This window comes from Cucumis melo, chromosome 5 (assembly GCF_025177605.1).
Source record: "Cucumis melo cultivar AY chromosome 5, USDA_Cmelo_AY_1.0, whole genome shotgun sequence".
Classification (NCBI taxonomy): domain Eukaryota; kingdom Viridiplantae; phylum Streptophyta; class Magnoliopsida; order Cucurbitales; family Cucurbitaceae; genus Cucumis; species Cucumis melo.
The window spans coordinates 5,854,097-5,860,138 of record NC_066861.1 but is presented as its reverse complement, the minus strand read 5'-3'; positions in this window follow the sequence as shown (position 1 = coordinate 5,860,138).

Sequence of the window (6,042 nt, the reverse complement as noted above, 5' to 3'; positions counted from 1 at the left end):
CCTTTGTTTCTTAATTTGGTTGTATCTTACCGTTGGGCAACCCTCCACGACTCCAACTATTTCTCCAACCCGAATGTACTCCTAGTCTTAAACTTTTCCTTTTCCTTTTTTGAAACTTTCAACAACGTACATTGACATTTAGTCTATAATTTTTAATTAATTTTCCATCGTAACAAAAAGGATTAGGATTAAAAAAAAAAAAAAAAAGTCATAGTTTAAGTGTAATGACAAGATGAGATGATATAAACTTGAAATCAACTCATGTTCTTGTGCTAGAATCATAATTGCAGACCACTATTACAGTAACTGACAAGGAGAAGATTCAATAAAATGAAGTTGAAAGTGGAATGAATGACATGAAGAAACTAAGAAATGAAGGACATGGATAATATATTGATCTTTAAAGGTGTTGAAATCTTACGGTAGAAATTAGAATGATAAATTCTAATCTCAAAGTAAGTTGCGAGAAAGGTGAAAGGAAGACTACAAGGGAAATGGAAAAGAAAGAAGAAAAAAACAAAAAAAGAAATGACGAGGAAAAATGAGAGTGAAAGGAAACATAAAAAGAATAAATAAAATGAAACAAGAAAAGAAGTATAAAAAGCCAACTAACAAAATTAATAATATATAATTATAACGTAAATTAAAATTTATCATATCAATTTTTTTGTTAGCAGATAAAATTGATAGAAAAACCATTTAAAAGTACTTTACAAATTTGATGAACTAATATAAAGTGTTTGTTTTGAAACTTACTAAATAGAGAGACACTGACCCCAAATTTGAAGGACTGAAATTGTATTCTGGTCAAAAATTTATTTAAGATTCAAACTTCTTAAAAAAAATAAAAATAAAAGTGAAAAGGGGGCGTGGGAAAGCCCCCTCCGGCCTCCCCCAGTTGTACCGAAAAGAGGCGGGGCCATGGGGGCCATGGGGGCCATGGGGGCCATGGGGGCCATGGAGCTGTCTCCCGCTGCCTAAATGGGCGCCACTTCACACTATGGCTGGTCCTCTCCCAACCTCTTCATTCCATTTTATATATATATATATATATATTCTCCCCCTTCTTGTTTGTTTGGAAGTCCACTCCACTCTTTTCTTCTACAAATAATTTCCATCCTCACACTACACTCTTCATCTAATCATTTCTTTTTCATCTTTCTAAATAAATTATTTATATCTATCTTTTCTTTTCTTAACCTTCTACCTCTTCTTCTTCTTCTTCTTCTTCTTTTTCTTTTTTTCTACTTTCCAAATAAATTATTTGGTATATAAATATCTTATCCTTTTTTAACTTCCCACCTCTTTGATGTGCTCTACTTTTGACAATATTTGTTCTCCTTTGTGCACTTTCAAAATATCCCATTTTAATTTATTATACTCTTTTAAAAGGTTTGTTTCAATCATCTTACATTTTCCCTAATACTACTTATCTTCAACATGTGTGGCTTCAATAATATGTGTTCACACTAATAAATTAATGTATATATACACACTTAAAAGTCATGTTATTAACTTATTAAATAATACATATGGTCTAGAGTTCTCCGATCTCGAAGACATTTTGTGTCAACAAAGTTATTCATTGCATCAATATCTATGTTAAATGAATATATGTTGCATGAAGAAGGATATCTAGGAGAGATTATATATAAGAATAAATTTCAAATATGGAAAATAAATGAAAATCTTATTCAGTAATTATGTAAATATTTTGTTTGTTTTATCAAACATTCTTGTGAAAATCGAACCGTAAGTTAAACCATGAACCCTCCTAACAGCAACCATATGAGAATTCTCATTTCTTGCCAAACTACATTATATTCTAGGCGTGTTTTAAAAAATCAAGTAAGGTCATGCTTGGTAACCATTTTTTATCTTTTGTTTTGTAAAATTAAGCCTTTAGACATTGTTTCACTTCCAACTTTCTTCTTTTGTTATATACTTTCTATTCATAGTTTAGAAAATTAAGCCAAATTTTGAAAACTGAAAAAAGAAAAAACTTTTAAATATTTGTTTTTGTTTTTGAAATAATTTGGCCAAGAATTAAGACACCGTGCTTGAGAAAATGCAAATCATGATATGAAATGGAGAGAAAAAGAAGTCTTAAATTTAAAAAAACAAAAACAAAATGATTACCAAACATGAAATAAAAATTAATTTTTAAAAACTTGTTTTTGTTTTTGAAATTTTGTTAAGAAAGACGAAATGTATGGAGGCTGAGACGGTGTCTAACTAATTATTAGGTAAGAAACTCGAAAATTATTATAATACTATTGGGGATAGAAAATCGAAATTGAATATTTGGAAGTGAAAGGTTGAGAACCGCAGAATATGGAGTCGTATTCAGTCAGGGCTCAACAAAATTCTCCACCAAAGTCTCCATCATTGTTCACAACTTCTCACCACCTTTCTTATTGGAACCTTTTCTTAAGCCAAGCAATTCACGTTTATTGGCTAATAACTTTCTTTATTCTTTTTTGTATCCTTTTCCTATTTTTAGTTGGTAAATAGGAATCTTGAATATGATTCTAATTTGAAAAATTAGAAAGCAATGAAACTTAAATGGAGCTTTTTAAACATCCATAAGAAAAATGTCATTTCTTTATCGTATTAAAAGAAACTTAACGGTACATAGACAATGAGTCATTATTGTAGTAAAGAGAAGCTATGTGAAGTTATTCCATCCAATATCTCAATTTCATTAGTTCGATATTTAAATGTGCGTCTCACACATCTTTGAGATAAATTTGTAACATTTTTATTATATTTTATTTATAGTTCTATGTTTATATATATATATATATATATATGAAGTCGAAGGAATAATATGAAAGAAGGAAAAGGAAGGTTTTGTATTGCTTTTGTTTAAATTTATTTAAGAAATTTAGCATTCTCATTCAGGAAAGAAAATCAAATGAAATATTTATGTGCAATCCCATAAATCAATCACATTTTCTAACATATCCTACTAAATTGTTCGATTAAATTTTGTGATTATAGAGGATTTATCTTATTTCTTTTATGAAATATTTTAAATATTTGTTTGATGTGAGTGAGAAAGAGATGCAAGACGGTGCTAAATACAACTAATCTTTAAACTTGTAATTGAACTATTGTAGAAATAATTAATGTGTGTTTCTGTTTTGTGTTTGAAAGTTAATTGCTAGGCCTGTTATTCATTTAAGAAAAATTTTGAATATTGGGCTTTCATCTAAAAAAAATGAATTAAATATATATTATTTTGGAAAATTATTATAAATGATAAAATTGTTGAAAATATACTTACAAAATGTAACAAAATTTTAGTTTCTATTAGTGATAAACACTAGCTAAGACATATTGATCGACTTCTATCAATATATATTGATAGACATTGAGAATCAATCGATGTCTATAATTGAAAGAATTTAAAACTTTGCTATATTTTATATTTGATGTCAAATTTTGGTAAAGCAAAAAAAAATTTCGCTCTTCACCCAATTGCTATTTTTATCCAACAACAAAAGAGAACAAAAGAGGCGAGAGCTTCTTGACTAATTGAACGCAGCCTCCCCAATGGCTTTACTCTCAAAGTTGCTATTTTTATCCAAACCAAATTTTGTGTACGACACTCCTTCACCATTTATCCCATGGGGTATGCAAGTCGGTTTCTTTCCTGTGATCTCTCTCATAATTTTCTCTTGTTTCTTTCAATGTAGTTATAATCATGGACTAGCTACTTTTTGGAAAAGAATTACTCATATAAACAGAATTATAGAGAAAATTAATTACATAATTTTTTCTTTTTGGAAGTTGAATGAGACTTTTTTATTTGAAGAACTAAATTGTAATTAAATTAAGATATTTATGCCTTATGGTGTGCTGAGATGAGTTTAATAAACAATATTTTGTGTTTTTTCAGTGCATTTATACGTAAATAAACCACCTTTAGTTTCTATCCTTTTCATCTAATCCTCATCTTCTTTTGTTTAGTTTTATTGTCCTTCAATAAATAAAACCTACATGAGGATTCCACATTTTTTAAAACAAATTTTGTATTTTCATCGGTTCAATTTTTCCTTTATTTTTAAAATTTTTAATTTTCTTTTTATACTATTATTATATTGAATTTAACTGTATTCTTGAAAAATTACCAAAAATAGGATTATTTGTAGGAGTCTTTTAAAAAATATAACAAAGCGGTAAAATATTTACACTCTAATTTCGAAAACGGTAAAAGCCCACAGACAATGAAAAATACCAAAGATGTCATGTCATCCACGTCGTCAACAACACACGCAACATGATATACAATCGTTTAAATTTGGTTTTTGTTTGGTATACGGTCGTTTAGATTTAATTGTTTAGATTTTGATAACCGAATCAGAATGATTTTTTTCAAGATTCCCTGTACACGATCGTTTAATTTGGTTACATGATCGTTTAGATTTGGTACATGATCGTTTAGATTTAGATAGCCAAATCTAAACTATCCAAATTTAAACTATCCAAATCTAAACGATTTTTTCAAGATTCACTATACACGATCATTTAATTTGGTTATACGGTCGTTTAATTTGGTTACACAATCATTTAGATTTTGGTAGCCAAATCTAAACGATTTTTTTTCAAGATTTTTTAGTACACAGTCGTTTAGATTTAGCTCCACAATCGTTTAGATTTTGCTAAATGATTTTTTCAATATTCTTTTGGTACACACTCGTTTAGATTTAACTAGGTCTTGTACACGATCGTTTAGATTTTGTTATTTTAAGAATTTTGCATTGTATTTAATCGTACTAAATATAAATACTATAAGATACTCAAAAGAAAGATTGACAAACTTTTGTGTTGGACAAGAAGAAACATCTTACAAGGTTAAATATCAACGAGGCAAGAAAAATTCTATTGAAAAGGTAACTTTGATCTCTCTATCTATGTGTATATGCATTTGACTATTCTAATATCGTGTCAGGATAGGACTAAATTTGCATTGGAGATGGTTGAGGGTCAAAAATCCTATATATGTACATGATTTCATTTGATATTAATGAGGCAATGTAGCCAACTGAAATTTCTGGCTATATTAGCAAATTGAGGCTCGTCATAAGAGTACATGGAACTTGATCTGATGAAAAATACTCATTCTATCTGAAAGATGCATGCATAATTGAAATCTAGAGTAGGCTCCCTATTTTACTGGTTAAACTAAGGTCGAGTCAAGAAATTTAACCTTGTAAAGTTGGCCTACTTTAAGTAAGAAGAATAAGTATGAGATTGATAATTTGAAAAGAGTAGAGTTTCACGTATCCATCTCCTTGAAGATATCACTCTAAGAATAGAGTGCAGATGTGGGGTTATTTTTTTGTTTTTGTTCTCTTGTGCATGTATTTAAATACAATAAAATAAATATTTATGGTTTACATCAAGTTATGTTGGAAAAATATGAAAAATTGTTGAACTAATTCATGGGTTGCATATAATTATTTTTCATGGGTGAAGGGAAACATGAAAGGCAATACCGTTGTGGGCTCTTTGTGTGTTATCGCTCAAAGGAAGATTTGGAATTTGCTTCTTTCATATATATCTTCTAGTATGATGTTGGATCATGATTCATGTGAGTCTTTCGATGTATACCAATGACAGATTCAAATTTTCATTCATTAGACAAATTGTTTTTCCCATAATAAGTGATATTGGTGTGTAACAATAAGTTGATTATTTTGTAATTTGAAGGTATTGATTTTCATCTCGCAAATTTCACAATTATTTAAGGATAACCTACGTTCGAATTTTTGTTCATTATATGGTGGATATGGAAAAAAATATAGTGAACTTTTGTTTTATGTTTTAGGTATTCTTCTAATTTTGCAAACATATCGCAAGCATTTTACAGACATCTTGACGACCCCAATTTTGCTAGAAACTTTTTAAGGCAAACATTTCAAACTTTCACTATGCGTTCCAAAATTAAATTTCTATCTCTCTTTAAGTCTTTTAGAGTACTTCTACGCATGTTTAGAAAACCTTTTAGATAAGTATGTATTATCTTGCACACAT